The sequence below is a fragment of the Rhinolophus sinicus genome, linkage group LG06 (genome assembly GCF_036562045.2).
Source record: "Rhinolophus sinicus isolate RSC01 linkage group LG06, ASM3656204v1, whole genome shotgun sequence".
Taxonomy (NCBI): domain Eukaryota; kingdom Metazoa; phylum Chordata; class Mammalia; order Chiroptera; family Rhinolophidae; genus Rhinolophus; species Rhinolophus sinicus.
Window position 1 is genome coordinate 144,669,333 of NC_133756.1, and position 23,708 is coordinate 144,693,040.

The 23,708-nt window shown below is 41.4% G+C and overlaps 1 long non-coding RNA gene across 1 annotated transcript; it reads left to right on the forward strand.

Annotated features, from left to right (window-relative positions):
- Positions 1 to 4,742: 4,742 nt before the first annotated feature.
- On the forward strand, positions 4,743 to 10,168 carry LOC141572456 (uncharacterized). Its single transcript, XR_012497809.1, has 3 exons — positions 4,743 to 4,809; positions 7,852 to 7,969; positions 9,601 to 10,168. It is a non-coding gene; the product is annotated as an uncharacterized LOC141572456 (long non-coding RNA).
- Positions 10,169 to 23,708: the final 13,540 nt, after the last annotated feature.

Sequence of the window (23,708 nt, forward strand, 5' to 3'; positions counted from 1 at the left end):
GGGAGATATTTAGGTCATTTTCAGTTTTTAATATTATAATAGTATTTCAGTAAATATCTTTAAGATTAATATTTTCTCACACCTTTAATTATTTCTTAATTTCTGGCAGTAGTAGTTCATGTCTTTTGTTATTTCCTTGGGATAAATTCTAACAGTAGTGTTGCAGGGTCAGAAAGGAAATGCACTTTTAAGGACAATAGCCCTCACTTTTGGTTGGGTCCCTTTCTTGTAAGGTTCCTTACCGATAGTGAAGAAGATCTCTGGACACAATAGCAGAAGTCGGTGTTATATCTTAATGTTACTGAGTCCCTTGCACGGTGCTTGTGTTTCAAATAGTCATATTAAATTAGTATTTCCCTTGGGGCTTCAACAGCAACAATAACAACAACACAACAAGAACAACTACTATTGTTGTTGCTATTATTACAATCTTCCTGACTCTTTTCCTGCTCTGAGAACCTCTGCAGTTGGGCTCACGAGGAAGGAATGGGCCATTTGCTGGGAGCGCCATTGACTTCCCATGGGGCATAGCACCGAGGTTCTAGTACAGTCCCTGCCTGAGCAGGTGAGGTAAGCTTTTTCTGGCCCCTCAGAGCCCCTCAGCTCGAGACAATGGGTCTCCTATACTGTTTGCCCAGTGACACCTACAAAAGTCTGGTGTTCATTGTTCTGCCCTTCTCTTGGCAGGCTCATCTATTGAGTTTGGCTTCTGCTGACTAAAGTAAGGGAAGCTGACCTAGTTGAGAAGAGTAGCTTGAAAGGAAAGTTTTAGTGTTGCCATATGGCCCGAGGGCTCCATATGAACCTGTCATAATAAATCCACATGAATTAATCATCCCAAATCAAAATAAGTCCCAGCACGAGCAAGGTCCATGCACATAGTATAGGCACTTTTCTGCAAGTGTTTGCTAAGTGAAAATATGGATGGCAGATGAAGGACAGTGTTAATTATCTCTTGCCTTATCTTGCTATAGATGGCATGTCGTGTACCCAGCGTCAGATATTTTTGTCTCCAGGAATTATTGCACAAGAGAAATGGAAGATCATGCCTCATATGTAAAGTGAAATACACACCTATTCTTCAACTCTTGGGCAGACAAAGAGCAAAACGCACAGGTCTAGCAAGTGCCATTGAGTTTACAGTAAAGAAAAAGATTGACGTGCCAGCTATACATTGTTTGAACACATAATAAAAATATTTTCAGATATTCATGATCTCCAAAAAGTCACTTTGCAAGCAGCTGTTCTTGGGAAGCTACAGGCTGCATTTCACTGAAAAAGGGGGAGTAAACCAAGCTATGGAATCTGGGATCCAGGGATCCAGCCCAGGAGAGAGGCTCAGGGAATTCTTAAGAGGATGATGAGAGAAAGACCGTAATACTAGCTGCACAGCAGACTTACCGAGCAACCAGCCTCGACTGTAGGAGGAAGACCAAGGACCTCCAGGAGGGCCATGCTCCCCCTGCACCAAAGAAAGTGGAACCCTCTGATTCCATGATGGGCTTGACTTCACTGGGAGAAGTTTTGTGGCTTTGGCAAATTTGGGGGATCAATTAATATTAGGTACACAAAACCACAAAAGAAAAACGAAACAATTGTTACCTACAGAAGAAAATATACAAGAAAGGAAATATAAACATCGTCCCTTAGGTGGCTCATCTGTGAACAGTGTTTCCGTAGATGTTATCGGGTGAACAGTTAATGTTGGATTAACAAAAGGTTGATGCAGTTATAGGTGAGTGAATAGGAGAGGGGAAGTGAATATGTTGGGGAAGACAAAGGAGGAGCAAAAGTAAGGTGGTGTAAAGAGGGGCATTCTTACCCTCCATCTCAGAAAGTCTAAAGATAAATGTCTAAGATTGAGAAAATCAAGAACTGGCAGTGTAAGCAGACGTTTCAAAATAGAGAGGCAAATTCCAAAGAAATAGCTGAAAGATGAGTGTTATATCTTGAAAGCTACTGTCTTTTGGGAGAACAATTCAAGCAAGGGTGGGAAGAGGTAGAGTGAGGACAGCTGTTTTTCATTAGTAGACTGACTTTTAAAAACTGTGTTATTTTTCAAAATTAAATAATAAAAGTGCCAGAGGATGAGTAGCAGAGAGGATTGATGCAGACTTCTTTTTGGGGGGCTTTGGATGGCTAGGCCTGTGTTGTTTTATAAAATCATGTTTCCTACAGTTGCTTTGGGGATAGTCACGGAGAGAAAAGGGGGAGCTGAGAAGGTGTAGCTCTTCTACACTTTTAGTGGGTTTATGTGTTGGGGTTCCTGGTGAGATTTCACTTGAATGAAAGGGTCAATTGCTTTAGAAAACTTTTTTGTTTGCTTGTTTTCAGTTTGAAAGCACAGACCTAGTCTAGGGACTAGATTTCTCTTGATAACCCAGCGGGTCCACGTGCCAAGCCCAGCGACAGCCTTACAAGATGCAATGCATTATCCTTCATGCAGAAGAAGGGCTCTGTCTCACCGCTATGGCCTTGAGCCTTTCTGTCCAGAGAGAAGCATGGACTCGTGATGTACTGTCTACGTCTTTTTATTTATTCCCTTCTGGGATCAAAGGCCTATGTCTGTGAGATTAATGACTTGGCATTAGGAGGGCGGTATGATTCTAGAAAGAGACGGAGCTAACAGATGGCCCTGAGTTCCTGAACTCACTGTCGACCTCAGTGTACCCCTGCTCAACTGAACCAGGCCACTGGGAGTGCACACCCAGAAGCACCCCGACGCTTGTCCTTCAGCAGTAAAAGCTAGCAATCATTGCGTCTATGTCACTTACCAGCACCGCTCTAAGCACTTCACGGGTATTGCCTTCTTTAATTGTCACAACCATACCAAAAGTACTGCTACTCTTCCCAGTTTACAGATGAGGAAACGGAGGCACAAACACGATAAATGACAGGCTCGGGTCACACGGCTAGCAAGTGACCGAGCCAGGATTTGAACCTAGATAGCTAAGTCCAGATCATAGGCTCTCACCAGCTTCACTGTCCTGTCCCTCTCTCTACACACACACTCTAATGTTCTTTTTCCTTAAATGCCCTTTCATGGAGACTTTCTACAAGGCAGTCAATGCCCTTTTCATTCTCTCATTCATCTGGTTTGTTTTTCATTTAACTGGAGTTTTCTGCAAATATCAGACTCCCTTGAAACCAAAGCCGGGAGAGACACCCTTCATTGACAAAATGTCTGGCACACACAAGCAAACCATTTGAAATCATCAGCAGCAATAGGATACCCATGTCGTAATGGTTTGGAATTAAGAGTTTAAGTCTCACACCCAAGGGCTGACACCCAGAGACATTGCTCACTAATCTCAGTGCTTGGTGCTTGGGCGAGGAGATTGGGGGCTGGGTTCTCCTGGGGAGACCTCATGGAACCAAAAGGGCCCTCTGCCCAGCAGAAGCCAGAGACTCTCAAACCCAGCCCCAGCCCCAGATACACTGCAACTGGATGGACTCGAACTGAGTAAGGGGCAGGGCAGTGTGGTTGGTCCAGGGGCTGGAGGGCAGGAGGGAGCCTGGAGGGGGACCCTGTCTCCATGACCTCCTGGCACACCCTACACCCTGGTCTCTCACTCTGGCCTCAGTGAAACTTCTCTGTATTTCTCCAACGTGCCTGGCTTGCACCTACCTCTGAGCCTTTGTACTTGCCATTCCCTATGTGTAGAATGCTCTTCCTCTGCCTCCTCCTCACGTGGGTCTCCCCTCAATGTTTCCTCTTCACAGAAGCCATCCTGTCCACCCGAATTTAAAGTAGCCACATATTTCCCATATTTGTTTCTTTCCCATATCCTGGTGTGTTGTTGTTTTTTTTTTTTTTTGGGGGGGGTACTTCTTAGTACTTAGCTGTAGCTGAATTAATTTATTTCTTTTATTTTACTTATTGTATTTACTGTATACCTCTTCCTCTGCCGTGAAAGCAGGGACTTTGTGTTGCATAAATTTCATTACCTCCACAGTCTAGAACAGTGCTGATGTGCAACAGAAATCCAATGACTATTTCTTGAATGGATGAATGAGTGGTAAATGGAAGGTGTCTACAAACTAAATAGGTAGGAGGGCTTGGTATTGGGCCTGAGTTGCAGGAGGAACAACGGCTTTCTAACTGGGGGATTTTCCTTCTCATCAGCCTTTAGCAAGTCATCTCCGTTTCTAGTCCGCCCTCCTACCTACCCAGCACTGAAGACATTCATTCCATGCTCAGGTGGAGAGCGTGATGCCTTCCGATTGGGAAGCCTGTGACTTCCCCAGGGGATTAAGGTCAAGATATGCCAAGGCAGAGGGAGGTCTGAGCCCTATTGCTGTGAATCATTTGGGAGGGGTCAGTGGGGGGAAAGGCCATCCTTCCTGGATGCCTCTCTCATCCAATACTATGCCCATGCGATGCCATGACAACCTGGCCCATGTCATTGACCCTGGGCTATCCGTTCAGTGCTTTCTTGACTCCTGTTCCTCTCCTTGGAGGTCTCTGGCTAAGAGCACTTCTAAGTTGATGAGCAGGGCCAGGCACCTCTTAAACCAGGGGCGGAAACTTACTCACATCTGCAGAGGCTTCTCTCCCTTTTTCTTGCTCCGATTCCAACAATGAGAATACCTGTCTCTAAGACATTCCTGCCTTGCCGGGATCATGGGGACCACAATAACAGAGAAGTCAAACCCAGCTTCAGTGGGGCTTCCAATGCAAGCCTTCTCCCTCCCTCCCCTCAGGCCCCACCCTAGTGTGGTGTAACCCCGTCCTAATGGGTCACCGGACTGGTGGAACCTGAACAGTTGGAGGCCAAAGGAAGCACTTGATGACAAGAGGGTGGGGAGGTGAGCAAGTGGAGGGGGAGTGGGGGCTTCAGGAGGGTGTCTGGAGAGGGTGGGGAGAGCATGGAGAGCAATGGGGCTATTTATTTTCAAATGGAGATGGATTTTATATTTCAACCTCAGTGTTTTTATCGCAGTGAAATCTTTTGAGGTCGATGTGAACAGGGCGCTGTATGCATTGTTCTGCTATTTGGTTTTGATAAAAAGTGGCATTGTACAAGATGTTCCTTGGCTACGTAAAACCTCACTGCATAGCTAATGGTGGCACAGAGCCACACCACAAGTTGTGCAATGCAGTGGTAGGGAAAACAGAGCTGCTTCTCAGGAATTAAGGCTGGTATTTCCATTTGAACTTTAAGAAAGAGATTGAAGAAACAGGAGCAATCCCAAGAAAGAAAAAGAAAGAGGGAGAAAAAGAGGGATTGAAAGGACGAAATAAAGGAACATGGAAGGAAGGGAAGAACGAAGGCAAAAGCAAGGGAATGATACCATTTAACGGGTATAATTTACCATATTTGTAAAATAAGAGAGAGCTAATAGGTTCTGAAAGAGAAGAAATTTCTTTTTTTCTCCTGCTTCTTTCTATCCTGTCTACCTTTGTTCCAAAGCATTACCATATCTGTAAGTATTTTCTTTTCTATCCTTTCCACTTAAGACTAGGAGTCAAGATATCTGAGGTGCCTCTCTCAGTTTTGTAGGTTTACAATAGTCTGGCAATGCCCTTTCATTAGCTCTAAGGCCCAGGCTTTTTCGTTACCTAAATCTAAACCTGGAACTTTGGGTATTTGTTTCTCTGTGGCCTCAATGAGATGTGAAGAGAGAAGGAGAAGACCCCCTTTTTAGTATCACTTTCCTTTAATTTTGGCTCCTTGGAATGAAAAAGCTAGGACCTACCCAAGCCTCCTTGGGAAGATCTTTTAGAGGCTACGTGGTACAGTGGGAGGAACATGACTTTGGAATCAGAGAGGTGTACATCTGAACAATGTTGAGAAGCTTAAAAAGCACCTAGCACACTTTCGGTGTTTGATAAGTTCCCTTGTTGACGATTCATCTGACTAGAAAATTGTGTCATTGTCTTAAAAAAAAACAACCCAAAACAAATTCATTTCTTAATCTGTAACTCCTAACCTGTGCTTGAGCAATTAATTTGTAGACAGTTAAAAATCTGACCCCATTTCCAACAAAAACTCACCATTGTACTGGAATTCAAACAAATGGCTTCTACCTCGTGCAGTCTCTAGTGACTATGACCTGATTTAAAAAAAGAAATCAATCCGACTGTAGTTGAGTTCCTGGAAAACCTGGAGAACCATGTCCAGACCCATCAGGGTAACAGAGCAATGACCTACAAATATGAATGTTGCAGTTGAGTTGAGACATAGTTCCTCTTCTGTTATCACCAACAATTGTGCATTATCTGATGTCCTCCCTTCTGGAGCAGAAAAGCATTTGCTTAAAAAGAGCCTGTGTAGGACTTCCAGCTCCTTCTGTCTCTCTTCACTCCTGCCACCGTGGCTTGGATGTACTTCCCAGATTGTACAGGGCTATTGCACACACACATCCCGAGGCCTTCACGCACGCTATTCCTTCTGCATGCATTTCCCTTTACCACCTCTATCTGGTGAACACCTACTCATCTTCCAAGACTCAAGTCAATCCTCAACTCTTCTGTGCAGGCTTATCTGACTCCTCCATGGAAGAACCATCCACACTTCTCTTTGGACCCCTAATGTACTCTGAACAGACTTTTCTTATAGCCCTGGTGGCTCCTTCCATTCACCTGAAAGCTTTTCAAGCTTAATGACAATTTCTGATTCATTTCTGTATTCCTAATACATAGTACTGTACCTGGCATGTAGAGGGGATCAAAAATTGATTGTTGAATGAATAAATGAATGAATGAAGTGAATAATAGCGGGAAAGGAACATTCAGAAAATCTATTGGGATATCTACGAAAGCAAGAGGTCAGTTTTAGTATTCTGAGCTGTTTTACCTTTGTTATCATTGTAAGTTTATTTAAACTCTACCCTAATGAATAACCAGCACCTTCTCCAGGCAACAGTATGGGGTATATAACACTATGAATATGCAGGTTCAAGATCAGAAATACTTTCTAAATAAATGGAATAAGAATATGAGTTTTTAAGATTATATGGAAGTCTAGTATAGTAATAGGGAGGAAGGGGAGAAGAAGGCAAACAGGAAAAATTAAAGAAAGAGAAAAAAGAAGATCAAATCACTGGACCAGAAATGCTATTAGGAGCTTTCACATATATAGTTTCATTTGCTCTTCACAAAGAGCCTGTGGAGGTAGGTATTATTATCCCATTTTACGCATGAAAAATTCTGGCCCATATAAATTTTGTAGCTGGTATACTTTGAAAGTTGACCAAAGCATGTCTGCCTCCCCATTCCAGAGGCTGTAGAATTCCAGAAGTTAGAGTTTGAAAGGTTTAGCATATCATCTAGTCTTACTATTTGAATTTACAGATGAGGAAATTAAAGCCCAGAAACATAGGAGTCTTGCCCCAGGTCACTTGGCAGTTGGTGGCAGAAGTGGGATTTAACCTCAGGTGCCAAGACCTCAACCTTCTGAGGCTGCAGGACAATGGTTTATAAACAGGTGAACAAGGTCCAAACCCATCCCACTATGGTGTCTGGGACAGGTTTATGTGCCTCGAGTGGCAAACATCAAAATTTGTAGAAAAAAGAAATTTGAGAAATCAAGCCACTTTAAGCTAATTTTGGGAAAGGGAAAGAGAGGATGGCCTATTTGACTGGCCCACGAATTTTTTTCACCCTCTTAAGTAAGTATTTATTTATGCACAGCCAGAAGACCCTGAAGATTAAACTGCCGCTTTGATTCATAACCTGTCTCTATTTTTCAGTTTGGTGATATGTGCTGGTCTTTTAATGGTGCAGTAGAAGATTATATAATTATTGCCATGAATTTAATATTTCCTTTGTCATTTTCCATTAATTAATAAATATCAAAACTTAGAAATTCATGAGAAAATTTTCAATTTTTTTTTTTTTTAATCCAGCATTCTGCAGAATTCTTGTTGGTTTTCAGAGATGTGCATACATGAAGACGCTGACTTGGAAAGCAGAGCCAGTGCGCACCGAGGCTGACTCTCTCCTAGATGCTGCTCCAAGTGCCTGGTAGGCATTATTTAACTTAACTTCATGGTGACAAGAACCCACAACTATTTATTTTTCTTATGTCGGTTTAATCAAGTCATAATTTAAATACAGTAGAAGTCACACTTTTTAGGTGTACTTGTCTAATGTGGTGAGTTTTGACACACCACACCAAGCCACGCCACAAACAAAATATCAAATATTTCCATTACTCCAGAAAGTGTGCTTATGCCCCTTTTTAGTCAGTCCTGTCCCTCCACGCCCAGGCATCCCATTAATCTGCTTTATGTCCTCTTCCAGAATGTCATATAAATGGAATCATACAGTATGTAGCCTTTTGTTCTGGCTTCTTTCACTTAGCATGATGCTCGTGAGATTCATCCATGTTGTGAATTACTTACTTTTATTATCCCCCATTTACATATGAGGAAACTAAATCCCAGGCTGCGTAAGTGACTCACTCAAGCTTATAAGTGGTGGAGCCAGAACACAAACCCAGCCTCCTGATTCCAGGGCCTGTGCTCTTACTCAGCTCTCTACACCTCTGCACTTGCAGTCAGGGCTCCTGGGCCACGCCTGGCCCGTGTCGTTACACACGGAGTGGTCTTGGCTAAATGCTTCACTTATTTGGGTTTACCCCCGCTGTACAATCATAATGCTAGTTTTACATATGGACTCCCACCCCCACCACAGATGTTGTACAAAGAACATGAGCTTCTTTTGGGTTTCACTTCTAGGTTGACCAGAAAATGTTTCCGCATAAAGCTGCAGCAGAACAACTTTGTTAAGATGTCAAGAACGATGAACTATTCACGGGCTCCCTCACAGGGTGTCTTTGCCCCTTATCTTCTGAATCTCTGAAATCCCCATCCTTGGCTCTGGCTGCCACACAGTTGGAGTTGTATGAGTATTTACTTCCTGAATGGTGAGCTGTTTCTATACAGTCACTAGCTAGTTCAGTCACTTGCGAGCTGGGTGACCTTGAGGAACGAACTTTGCTTCTTGAAGCCTCAGTCTCCTTACCCATCATATGGGGCTCAAAGGCTGTGTTGACGATTAAGTAAAATCATACGTATGAAGCACCGTGCCAAAAATTTAGCAATACTTCCACCAGCATCAGGCCCTTATTATTTTCCTTCTGTCCTGATTACCTCTAGAATTGAATGAAAGTTCAGGTGTGATCATGTTTTAAAAAGTATAAAGAACTATGAAAATGTGAGATTTAATAAATTTATTGACCACCTACTATGTGCTAGGGCTTGGAATAGGCTGGGGATGCAGCAGTGAACAGACAGACTCATCCTAACAGGGGAGAAGAGATGCTGCTATCTTGAGTTACTCCTGCTCACAAAAGATACCCCACTATATTAAATTTGTCAAATACGTATCAATAATGAGGATAATAATTGCTAGCACTTATCAAGTCCTTTTTGGGTGTCAACTGTGGCGTTGAGCGTTTGTTACATATACGTTACTTTACTTAATCCTCGCAATAATCATCTGAGGCTCCAGAATGCCTGTTTTCCAAGGCAGAAAAAAACCTCAGCGCTCTGAGTGGCATTGTCAGTAAATGACTGAGCTGGGATTTGGAACCAAAGCCTAAGCTTTAAATTGCTGTATTCAATGGTCTTTAATACTCTCTTATTCACTAGAAATTGAACGGCAATAGCTGCCAGAAGGGCTGCCATGATGCACAGTCGCAGGACATACCACTGCCTCCGCCGTCGGTATGAGTCACACCCCTGGAGTGGAGCCGGGCATGGCACACACAGCCTATGGGACAGCCCTGGATGCCAAGGTGAAGGCAAGGGCTATCCTTGGCAAACTAGTCATCGGAAAGGATTTGCTTGACACATAGTAGGTCCTTAATAAATAGTTGTTGAAGTCTTAGATGAGCTTGGTTTCCTGTTGGTTCAAGTACTTATCCAAGAGTTTACAGTCTGAAATGAAGACAGCTATGCTAGAGAGATTAAAAAACTCTTCTGTAAGAGTTGAAGTCACCAATATCACCTGAGCTCATCAGCCAATCACTCCTGCTCATGCAGAGAGCTCATGTTCCTGAGTTTGAGAAAATAAGGAGTAATGTACGAAATCATATGGCTGCCTCTTAGTCACGGGAGGCTTCATGGAGGAGGTGTGCTTCTCAGAGATCTATGAGAGTGGGGAAAGTGAGGCACTGATGAAGCCAGAAAATTTTTTCAAAACAAACTGCAGCATAAATTTCTGGTCACACAAACACAATGACAAGTAATATGACAATTATGACCTGGCATTTAAAAAGAGAAGAATCATCCAGGATTCCTTTTTAAAGGGGACTTCTTTTTAAGAGGAAGAATAAAAAAGAATTATCTATTATTCTTCAAATGACCTCCTCATTCCACTATGCACACATAAACTTGACTTCATTTTTATTCATTTGTTTCTTAAGTCAGAGGTTCCCAAACCTTCTGAGAAAGGCGCCCTTAGTTTCTCAATAAGCTTTTCAGTGTCCTGAGCCAAAAGCAATACTTCATAATTCTATTAAGTGGTGAGGTCCCTACAACTTAATAAGCATTTATGTGCTAACAACTCAGTAACTGTTAGAAAAAATAATACACTATATTGAAAGAAAAAAAAGTTTAATTCTTAAATAACCCCAGTTACTTCCTCAGGAGATGTGTGTGCTTTTAAAGCATGGTACAACCTCTCAAACATTGGAATCAGATTGGGTACCACCACCCTAATTTCCTATTCCACAATAAATTTCACAAAACTGAGAGTATTATACAATCTGAAGTCTTCCACCTGGAGGGGAAACCAGAGAGATGGGGAAAAACTGTCTTGACCTAACATCCAGAGGAAGGTAGTTGCAGGCATTGGCTCAGAACTTCAATTGTCAAGCCTTGACCTTTTTCCTGTTGTTTGCAAGATGGCTGCTACGGTTCCCAAAATTAAGGGAACAAAACCAGGAAAAAAGGAATAAAAGGTGGTGCCAACTTCAACGGATCCGTCCCAACAAGGAAGCAAAAGCTATTTCAGAGACTGTCCTTTACCCCAGAAGACATCCCCCCAGCATGTCTCAGGGGCCAGAAACTGTGTTGTATGCCCATAACTGGCTACAAGGAAGCCTGAGAAAGGCAGTATTTAGCTGAGTACAAAGTACAAGTCAGGGCTCAGTCAGGACTCAGTAACAAGAAAAAAGGGGGTGGGTATTGGGTGAACAAAAATAGTATCTACTACAGAGCTATACCTACTCATGCAAAGATCAGTAGGGCAAGAATTAATTCCTGCTCTCAAGAACTGCAGGCCTCACCTGGAGACAAATGTGACCTTCTTCAAAATTTTGAATACTATACAACAAGATAAATTATACAAGAAGATATTACTGTAGGAAGGTATTTAATTTGCCTGGGAAGGTCAGAGAAAGTTCTAGGTAAGAGCTGGACAAACTGTTAAAGAAAGACATTCAGGAAGAGGAACAACAAATATGAAGGTCCAGAAATGTGAAGAAAAATGTATGTGATTTGAATAGCACACGGCCCAATATCTAGAGCACAGAATGAACGGCAGGAGGCTGAGGGTAGAAGCAAATGATATGGAACAGGTGATGGAGTCAGTTAGGGCTTTGTATGCCCACCAGCTCTGGGAATAGTGTCAGAAGAGCAACGGACATCTACGTTTTCTTTTTACCTTTGGCCCCACATGACTACCTTTGTAGAAATGCTCTTTTCATACTCTACAGATCTGCCAATTATTTGGCCCAACCTCCCATTTTCTACATGTGGACCATTGACCCAAGCAGAAACAGAGTCCTTTACAGGGATTGATTGATATGGATGCTGAATGAAAGACTCCATCTGTGGGGACAGAGTCCCAGAGAGCAGTTTCCAGGCTCTTGGCCTCACGTGGAAAGGTGCTGGCTCGGTTATTAGATGACCATGAGCTGCAATCAGATGGTCATCTGCTGTGGCTGGGTGGCCATCAGCTGTAACCGGTTAGTCATTAGCCACTAATATAACTGCCGTGGCTGAGCTAGGGGGATGGTTGGTTGGCAGAGAAGCAGACGGCAGATTGCAGATCGTGTGGCTCCTGTTTCCTGTGTCTCCAACCCAGCCGCCAGTGAGAATATAGTGGTATGACTCCCCTATCCATGGCTCTGTGGGTGTTCCTTTTTGGCCTCACCATATTCTGAGTTCTTATGCGGGGAGCTGGGCCAGAGACCCTGCATGACACCATCTTAAGGAATACATAAACCTGGAGCTGCCAGTGGCCATAATTTCCTCCTTTAGAGAGAGCTTGTCTAAAGAATGGGGTGGGGAATGAGGGTGGGATAGGGGTAGGAGGTAGAGATAGGAGGGAGGGAGGGGAGAGAGAGACTGAAATAATTATAGCATCCTAGATCCAGCTGACCTGAAATCATCCAGGAGTTACTTATGCTAATAACATTTCTGTTTTTATTTAAGCCAGTTTAAGCTAGTTTTTATTATGCTAGTTTAACTTAGCTTCCTATCATTTGCAGTTGGAAGGGTCTTGATAAAGGGGCTATAACCTGGAAGCAGAAAGACCCATCAGGGGCTCTCGCCACATTCTCTTTTTGTTTCTGGCTACAAGCTGGGCCTTTGCAGGCTTCAGGATTACCTGCCCTGGCTGCTGGGGAGAAAAGCATCACTTCCCTGGAGATTTCCATGGTCCCCACCTCAATCTCATGTTCAGTCTGAGAGAGGCATGGTTTCTCACCCAGCAGGCTGGATGGCACCCACTTCCTGTCCTGCGAACGTCAGCTACCATCACAGGCTGTTATCTGACTCCACTATCAGCCAGTGGCATCCAGGAACACATCAGACTTCTAGGAAAAATGATGTTCTGCAAAAGCAAACCCATGCGGCCAGAGCTGACGGTAACTCTAGCAGCCGTGTGCACAATGAAGCACTGGACATTTCTCAGGGCCTCTGGTATTCAGGAGCCTAGCATGAGCTCCAGCAGTTCAGACAACCAGCCCATTGACAAGCATTTCGGAGATGGTAACTCAAATCTCCTGAGGCTGTAGGGCTGACTGGGGTAGGAAGTATTGCTTCCAAGGAGTTTCACCTGTAGGTTTTAGTGCACCCAAAACCAGCCACATGCTAGCTGGGTGAGCCTGGGAAGGTTACTTGACCTCTCTGAGTGTCCACTTCCTCGATTTTAAATAGGCATGACAATCGTGGTTGCTCACATATATTGAGTGCCTGCGATGTACCATACATGCTAAACGCTGCAGAGCTAGATACCTCCCTCTGCAAGGACTGGCACATTTTGAGATTTTAATCTGGGTTTGTCATTGTTATTGTCTGTGGTACCATAGTAACTGTCAACTTCAATTCCATCTTTTAATGGATAGGGAAACTGATACCAAGAAGCAGTGAATGACTTGCCTAAAATTATACAACATAATCAGTGACAGAGCAAAATCTAGGACCCAAATCTCATCCAAATTAAGGTATACACCCAGGAGCAACAAACATCAATGGATATCTAGAAATTCTTTAACCTAGAATACACATGATTTCTATAAAGAAAACTGAAATTCTATTGAAAAGCATAAAAACTCATGTGAAAAAGAAGATACTAGAGATAGTCTCTGCTCTTGAATGGGCAATCTCACATCATAATGGTGACAATTATTTCCAGATTAATCCATAAACTAAATACGATCAGATACCAGCTGGGCTTTTTGAGGAACTGAAAAGTGGCTTCTATGTAAAGTGTAGGGAATATAGTCAATAATATGGTAATAACTATGTATAGGGCCAGGTGGGTACCAGACTAGTCAGAGAGATCACTTCTTAAATTATGCAAATGTCTAACTACTACTCACTTCTTTGGGTATATAAATGTTGAATAACTATTGAACTATTGTGTACACCTGAAACTAATATAATTTTGTATGTTAGCTATATTTTAATAAAAGTCCTTAAAAAAAGAAAAATGGATTCTAAAATGTCTTTGGGGGAGGAAAGAGCTATGAATAGCTAAGTCAACTTTAGAGCAGAAGAGGTGAGAATTGCCTTACCAGTCATTGAGATGTATTACAAAGTGAAAGTAATAAAAAATTGTTTGGTAGTGGTGCAAGACTAGACAGATTTATGAAACATCGTAGAGAGGCGAGAGTTAGACCCTCGCATATACGGAGACTTGAATGGCAGAGGGGGCATTGCAATTCTATGAAGGAAGGCCAGATTGTTTAGCAGTGAGGGAAACTGCCTCAGACTTTGGAGGAAAATAAAACAGGATCCCTGCCTAAATCAAGAAGTTCCAGATGAATTAAAGATCTAAATATGAAAGATAAAGTATTAGGGAGAGATAAGTGACACATCCTTGGTCTAGGGGTAGGAAAAGATTTCCTGAACAACAATAAGGGTTTCTTTTCAACAAAGGACATTTTGGACAAAGTTACTGGATAGACAGCAGAAAAGTTAAGATTTTTTTGTAATATGTAAAATTGAAAGGCACTTATATGTAGCATATATGATATCCTGCTACTCAACTAGAAGAGGAGAGCAATCCTACAAGATAATGGAAAAAGAGTACCTTATAGACAATTACAGAAGAAGAAACCTTAAAAGTTAATAGATAAATGAAGAAATGCTCAAAGTCATTAAAAGTCAATAAATGCAAGTTAAAGCAATAAAAAAAATCCCTTTCAACCTATTGGATTGAAAAATCAGAAAGCTGTACAATGCAAGTGTTGGTTGAATATAGGGATAAAGGAACCCATATGCACTGACCTACACTGACGAGAGTGTATTCGGATTATTTAATCTGGGTTATTTAATGAAATTAAGAGTATGCATTTCCTATGGCCCAGTAATCCCATTCCTGGGCATAAATTCCAAAGAAATGCTTACTGAGCTCTGAAAGGGATAGCATTGTTTATAATTTTTTGCTCTCTTTTCTCAATGAAAGGACGATGCACCGCCAACCATATGGAGATGGACTCCATATGATTTTCAGTGCTTGCCTTTAGACGATTGTACTTTTCTGCCTCATGTCAGGCTTGGCCACATGACTTGCTTTGGTTAGTGAAACAGGAGTGGAAGTGATGTGTGCCAATTTGAGCAGAGATTGAAATGCTATTCCTTGTTCCTTTCAGCTCTCTTGCTCTTTTTCCTTTGTCAGGAGTAGGGCTTGTCCCAAATGAAGGCTGTTTCTTCAGGTTGGATCTGGGAGGAAAACGCATGGAACAGGATTTCTTGTCAAGAGCCTGTTGCCATCAGCTACAACATATGACATAAACAAGAAAGGGAACTTTGTGGTTATAAACCATCGAGGTGTTTGTTTTGTTTTGTTTTTATTATAGCAGCAAAACTGGCCAATATATGAACTGGTTGGAATATACGAACTGGTTGTTCATTGCAGTGCTATTCATCGCAGCCCATAGTTGGGGGCAGGCAGCCCTGGTATCCATCACTGAAAAAACGTAGTGTGTGCTGTGGGTTATTAAACAGTCAGAACAGTCAGGAAGTTACAGGTTCATAGGAAAATATGGCTGAAACTTAAAAACACCAGGGTCAGTGAAGATACTAAGAAATAGGATCAGATATGTAACCAATTAACGTAAAAAACCACAATGCCACAATACTTATTGCGTAATAACGTGTACCTATAAAATGATGATGACATTGGCGTGATTATCTATGGGATCAGAGAAGAATGGGAGTGGGATACAGAAACAGAATTTTTCAATGTCCAAGCGATTTAAAAATTTAAAGGGTAATTTGAAAAACAGAAAGAAAAAAGAGTCACAGCTCCTGACACCCTGTTTGGTGCTTTTTCTTCCATACCCCTTTGCTTCTTGTGTGATTCATACTCCCAGAATAACAATTATGACTTAAGTCATGAATCGCTTCATATGTTTTAACTATAATCTTTCCTCTGACCCCCACAAGAACTATGATCTAAGTTCTGACCCCCTCTGCAATCTAAGGAAAACAAAAACCCCATTCTTATTTAACAAACTTTTACATGGGGCTCGGGTGTCCACTGGTTTTGATGGTGAGATTAATAGTGGCTCATCCTGGCATAGCATGTAGTCGGTGGTGGGCACTATTCTGAGCATTCTATAAGTACTAAAACATTGAAATTTCACAACAATCCCAATGGTAGGTCCTACTACTTTCATCATTTTCACTTTAGAGGAAACTGAGGTATGCAAATAGTGGATCTAGGGTTTGAGTCTAGACATTCTGACTCTAGAGTTAGGGGGATCACATATTTTAAAGCCCAAATTGGGACAGTTTTGAGAGTAAAAACGGGTGCTCAGAGTAATTAGTCTGGAAGTACTTCCATACACAAAGATGTCTGGGGAAAATCTAGGCACAGGGTAGGCTGCCAAATCCAAACTTCTCAACACCGCTATGCGGCCTCTCAGAAAGAAGCCCTGGCTCTTGAATCCATAGGCCAGGGGTCCTTTTCATCATAGCAGGACTGTTTAAAATCAGATCTTGCCAATTCCCAGGAAAAATAACAGCAGAAATTGGCTCACTGGGTTTTTAGAAAACGGAAATGGGAGATGTGATCTGGTTCCAGAGCTGAAGAGCAGTTGAGTTGAGCCCTCGGGGACTTGGGTTGAGCTGTCATTAGCAGGAGGATAAAGCCCCAGCCAGGTTTTGGCTCCATGTCAAAAAAAAAAATGAAGAATTGGGAGACGTGAGCTCTCTCTCCTGAACTGGGACTAAATTAGCTCGTTGCTGGAAATCACTTTAACACGGTCTACTTCGCCCCTGGAAAATGAAGATATTTATATTCCTCTCATAGCCAATCACCTCAGGAAAATGAATAATTCCACCATAATAGCTACATTAAATTGATGCTTGCAAAGTGGCAGCATTCACTCACTTCCTTATATTCGTGATTTCACAATAACACTATGAAACAAGTATTATTATTATTATTTTGCCCATTTTATAGATGAAGAAACTGAGGCTAAAAGATGTCCAGCTGCTTCCGGAAAGTTACACATCTTGTAGTCAATTCAGGTCTATCTGCCTTAGAGTCCAGGCTCCAGGATACATATTGGCTCTTGATGTGAATTTAGTTTAGAAGTTCTTCCCCGTCGCTGGGAATGATGTCTGTCAGAAAAAAAAGGAGTCAACATTCCTCACTCTAACCCATCTGTGGACAGGAAGCAGTGATGGTTTCCAAGATTAGCTTCATTTCCCCTCATTTTTAAGAAAATCTATACACTCTCAGACTTGGAAAAGAAATGTTTGTTGATTAGAACAGAAACAAATAGCAAGGAAACTTTTTTTTTTTTTTTTTTTTTTTAAGTGCAGAAAGAATTGGGAATGAATAAGGTTACAAGAAAAGAAAGTCTATTCTCAGGAGGGAAAAAAAGATACCAGGATATAGAGACACCGTAACTGAAATAAAATCAATGCCCCATGCTGGTGAGGAAAGTTCTCCCTTTTCAGAACTCTTGTAGCTATTGACTCAGACGGCCTAAAGCCCCTCAGGCATGCTCATCAAATTATTGAAATTCAGAATGACTTATTGGCAGGTCCAAGGACTCTCACACAACTCCAATCTAACCCCTGAAGCTCAACAGTCTTTATTAACCTGCTTTAGCTTTTGAAAATGGAAAGAAACTAAAGGACTTGTTGTTGGTGTTTAAAGCACCGTAGGGGATAAGTTTTCCGGTGCCAGGCAGTGATGGTATCTCTGCCTCATCCAGGCTACATCTGGGATAATCCAAAGGGACCTCATGTTCCCTCTCCTGTATGTGGCATAGCGCAGATTCATACAATCATGCATATTCCTGTAGGATTTGCAACCGAGGTAGACCTTCGACTCTCAACTCTTTCTTTACCTCACTATTGTTTTTAACTTAAATTCAAGTCTTAAAATCTGAGAGATGGAGAGGACGCTGGTGGATTCTAGTTCTGGCCCCATCATCAACTGTAACTGAGTGACTTAACCACTTTGGAACTTTGTTTCCTCATCTGGCTTCAACAAGAGAAGGAAAAATGAGATTTTTTTTTTTTTAAGACACAAAAAAATCCAGAGAAAGCCACTTTGAGAATCCTTTAGTTGCTTTGGGGTAAATAAGATTAGCTTCCTAATAGCAATTTTTGGCACAGTTCCTCAGCTAACCTAACTAAATTGAATAAATAACTCAATGATTCGGGAGGTGGGGGTAAAGTCATGGTGACTAGAAAAACTATTTGACAGCTGCCAAAAAACACACACAGATTTATAAAGGCAGTAGTGACCCTAAGCCTTCTAGGTAGAACAAAATTATTATTCCTTTTCATGCAGCTTAACTTTCATAATACTTTTCAATGTCGGGAGATTAGCTTGGCAAATGTCCAAAAAAACAGAACAGAGGTAGCTTTTAAGGTATTAGAATTCCCAAAAAGTAGAACAGAGAAAGGGTTAGGTCCCAGGGGCAGAAATACCCCAGCAAACATACTGCATCACTGATGCGTTCACACCTAGACAAGAGAGTTTCTTCTCTCTGAAGCACCTTACTGCCATCTTTATGAAAAAGAGACCATTGGAAACCACACTTGGTTATAATTTGGGATTCAATCAGTTAGGACCTTACCAACTGGAGAAACTTCTCGCAAGAAAGGCATCCTTTTTCTTTTTCTTTTTTTTTTTAACTTGGAGAAATGTACTTTATTTCATGCAAAGCTATATAATTTTCCATATTTTAACAGCCAATCAAAATAACACTTCAAAAAATTCATTACATCAATGAATTAAAATACTACAGAGTAATTGCAAGTCCATGAGTTTGTCAAAACAAAAATGAGAGAACATTATGCATAGATTTTCTTCTTCGTTTGAATATTAACATAGCCAAAACACATAGGAACTTGGGAAAGAGGACTTGAGAAAAATCAATCCTCAGATTCTAAGGATGTAGCTAGATTATGTTTTTAAAATATATTGTGATGTCATATTTCTACTTCCTCAAGTTGTCTCAAGAGGATTGGGCAAAAACGGCAGAAACAGCAACAACTTATATTTATTCACTCTTTCCTAAGTGCCTAGCATTGTTTTTCTCATTTTGTACCTATTATCTCATTTAATCACCCCAGCAATCTTATGAGAAAAGTACTATTATTATCTCTATTTTACTGATGAGGAAACTGAGGCACAGACAGTTTAAATAATTTATCCAAGATCAAAGAGCTAGAAAAGGTGGAGCCATGAGATTCAATGTTCAGCTTTCGCGTTCCATCCAAGACTCATCTCAAATAAAATGGTTATAATATTCATAGATACCAGTGTGCACAAATCAACTGTACAGATCAATGAAATTTTGCAAAGTGAACAGTGTCATGTAATCAGTACCCAGATCAAGAAACAACATTGCCAAAAACAGAAATCCTCCCTAAGTTCCCTTCCAACTTCTACCATCCCCACGGGAGCATTTTGACTTTTAAAAACAATTGATTTATTTTTGTGTGTTTTTGAACTTTTTATAATTGGTATCATACCCTATGTACTTTTATGGTGTGTTTGCTTTCTTTCATTCAAATTTTTATTATGAGATCCATTCATATTGTTGTGTTGTCTCAATGATGTATGGTATTTTATATGAATATACCAAAATGTATTTGTTCATTTTACTCTTGATTGACATTTGGGTTGTTTCCCAGTCCATTTCTCTTTCCAAATTCCTTCTTTCAAAAAGCTTTTTGGCCTTCTATTCTTGACATGTTTGTGGAAAGCTTACTCAGTTCTTTCTTTCTTTTCTTTTTTCTTCCTTCTTTCCTTCCTTTCTTCTTCTTCTTCTTCTTCTTCTTCTTCTTCTTCTTCTTCTTCTTCTTCTCTCTCTCTCTCTCTCTCTCTCTCTCTCTCTCTCTCTCTCTCTCTCACAGAAGTGGGTGTAGAGCTTAAACTATAAGAATCAGTAGTAGAATAAAAATCAGATTCAACGTATATAAAAGGAGAAAGTGAAGTCATTTCCGTGGTTCCCAGCTTGGGTGATCTGACTTCTTAGGATTCCATAAATTTAAAAATAATGGTATGCATTGAGATTTTTTGATTGTATCTACTGGAAATTGTAATAAAACAACACGGGTTAATGGAAATGTCACTTTTATTTGGGGATCAGAAAACTGCAAGTAATAGAAACTTTATTCAACTTTCTAAAGCAAAGAAGTTAATTGATTGCTTCCCATGACTAAACAGTAGAAAGACAGACTGTCTTCAGGCCCATGAAAATCCAGATGTTCAAATGATATTCTCAGGGCGCCATCCCAGGGTGACCAACCATTCCAGTTAACCTGGGACGCTGAAGGTTCCTCGTCTTGGGAAATCTCTCAGTCTTGGGACAACTGGGATATTTGATCACCGTTTCCCTCTTTCATCAGTTTGTGTTGGTTGTTGATTTTCAGGTAGGCTCTTTTCACATCGTATCAAACATCACCACTAGCCGCTCTCAACTTGCATGATCCTTACAACTAGTAATCACAGAAAAGAAAGAGTAACTAGATCCTACCAGTTCCAACAACTTTCTGGGAATCACTCTGATTGGCTTGAGTTAAATGACCTTCTCCAAACCAATTATTGGGCCAGAGGGATCAGGTACTGACATGGCCAGCCCGGGATGGGAAGAGGTGGACCATATTTTTACCATCATATAGGATGGGATAATTTTTAGAAAGAAAGGTACTGGAAAGACAAAAAGAAGAGATGTTTATTACTGAGCTACTTATTGCATATTTACTCCATCCCAATAACTTGCAATATAATGATTACTAAATAAATGTTTGCGAGGGAAAATCTTCTAAATAACAGAGAATGGGGAAAATTTTAAAGAGTACTTATTGGTGGAAAGACTGAGAAGAACTGAACTTGGCCCTCACTCATAGAACTGTAGGAGAAACCTAGAAGTGAATTTACAAAATACCCTTCAGTCCCTTGATAACCAAGGGCACTTGCAGCACTTCTATTCTGTCCAACTCAGAAGCAAAGGATCAGGGCACTTGTCATCTTGCTATGTATCATGATAGGAAAACTGTCACATTGTGTCAATCAGAGAAGGCAAGATGACTATGGGATCCACCATATGGAAAGATTTTCAAAACTTCCCAAGGCCCATCTGTCCTCAATACTATTCTCACTTGCTTCTTGGCTTCTTGATACTTAAAATTCCACTCATAGAGTTAGAAATAAGTCTTAAAATACCATTAGCTTTAAGGGAGAGAAGAACCTTAGATTGAAAATCAAACTAAGGTATGCATGACTGATAATCACATCTTTCAAAGCTAGTTTGGCTTGGGGCGAGGCCGTGGGGTAGTGTTGGAGGGCAGGTAGCTGAGAGATTCGGGGGAGGGACCTGAAAAAACTTGGAAAACAACAGCCTAGGCTGAAGCCAGACAAAGTGGCAGACACAAAGTCATGAGCAGTTCACAGATTCAGGGGCTGGGACACCCCAGAGTCCTTGGAAGGCCTGGTCACTTTGGTCTTTTGTCACACAAGGAGGCTCTGAATATTATATTAGCATCCAGATCTGTTCTATTAGTAGGAGCTTTCAATTCTGGGGAACAGGGTATTTACAAAATGGGGAGAAACATACTATGATCCATTTAGCAAAGAAGGGTCTAGAGAAAACCCCTTCTAATGCCCATGATGCCAATGTCCCCTCAGAGACACATCTTTAGTTCCTTTAAGTAGCACGGAAAATCAACAGCTCTTAGACCCACCACAGAATGGGACCAGGGGCTGTGTGGGTGACTTCACACTTGGCACGCTTGGTACCTGGCCCTGGCTCAATCATTTTATAAAACATAGAAGTTCATACAGATTTACTGGGGGCTTCGGGTATTGGTCCAAGTTTCAGTAAAAAACAAAACAAAAACCAACAACAAACAAAAATGCCCAACAGCAACACTGTTTGGGTTTGGTTTTATTAATTGTGAAATTTTCTTCAAGTCTTTGGTAAAATGACAGCTTCTCAGTGAGGCATCACTGAATGCTTGATTGAGAATTGTACCTCACACCCAACTCCATCCATCTGCCCAGCATGATTTTTTCTCACCAGCACTGATTTCTGTCTTCTAGCATGCTATATAATCTGCTTATTTATTTGTTTATTGACTGCCCAAGGGAGTGTGCAGTCCGTGAAGGGAGGGATCTTGGAGGGCTTTGTTCATTTTTCATGCCCAGAACATAAAATAGTGCCTGGCCCCTAATACATGGTCAAGAAATATTTGTGAAGTGAGCGAAGAAAATTAATTTGTATATGTAAAGGATTTAGAAAAGTATCCGGCACATATTCAGCTTTCAAAAATGTTAGTTTTTACTATTTTTATTATGTTTGGAGTTCGACAAAGTAGAAATATTTGTTCTAAATCCCTAATGTTAAAACAATGGAAAGTGAGCACTCCTTTTCATGATTTTTACAGAATAAGGCCAACACTCTGTCCCTAATGCTGTGCTGCTCATATTCTTATCTCCTGTAGGTCTGGATCGCTTTGTTCTTACTTAGCCTTGATCTCTGCTGAGTCCTGTCATCCGGGAAGGCAAGTTTCTAGGTAAATATACGCAGAATCTCCACAAAGGCAATAATGGCTTTTTTTTGGTTATGAGGATTAAGGGCATCCATCAATTGCCCATAAATAAATTTTGATAAGGAGGATCGCCCCAGATTTTATTTGTGCCTTGTCAAGTCTGCTAACCTCAGGACACATTAGGAACCAGAGAATAAAACGGAGTCCTGCACTCTGTGTCAAACACGCTTGACCCGTCCCCTCTCCTAAACTTTGTCTGTACTCCATGTCTTCCTGGTTGGTTAGTGATTCTCAGGCATCATGTGAATCCTGCGTTAGAAGCTTGAGATATCCTTTCTTTCACTATAAACACCTCCCTCAAAAGCAAACATAGTGAGAAATCAGGCTGTCAAGGCTTTGTCCTCCTCACCCACCACTTGAAAAGTTAGCAAACTGCTTCATGGATGTAATCTTTGCCAGGTCACTCAGCAGTAGACGGGGACATGGCAGGTACTTAGGGAAGGGTCCAAAGGCTTTTAACATTGATCAAAAAAATGTTGCCTAACCGGCAGTGGGACGATCTGGGAGAGGTTCCTCGTGTGGAGGAAGTACCCACAGCTCAGGAATGGGGTGGAGAGTGTCATGGCAGGTGGCGGCCATTAAGAAGAAAGAGCTGCTTCTCTAAATCAAAACTGGGTAAGATGACCCAGTATGGTGCCAGGTGAATGGCATCCTGGGGCTCGTTGGGGCATGAAGCTCGTTGCTTCCCCACACAACCATGTCATAGCAACCTAGTAAGAGCCTCAGGGTGGAACTGAGGCCAGCCTTTGTTTGTCTTGTACTTGTTTTCCTGTTGGGATGTCTGTCCATCTCCTGTAGGAGATGACCTCCTCTGTGGAAAGTAAGACTTGATTCAGGAATAAGAAGGGAGAGTTTTCATCCCAGTGAGGATTTCTCTGTAGGGCCAGTGCCCCATTGTGGAAATAAGGAAGGTGACAGAAGATGACTCAATTACTCATGATTTATTTGCATATATTTGCAGAACACTGGGCTAGGTGCTGGAGAGAACAATAATAAAATAATGACTCTACATGCTAGGACTGTGTCGTGTCTTCCTTGATTACTTTGTTTGTCACAACAATCTAATGAGGTAGGTACGTTAATTACATAGAACTGGGAAAAAATGAGGGTTGGAAAAGTCAAATAACTAGCCCCAAATCACATATCTAGTGAGTGTAGAAATAGGATTAAAATCCAAGTCTGTTGAACTTCAGGTCCTCTGCTTTTAACCACCATGA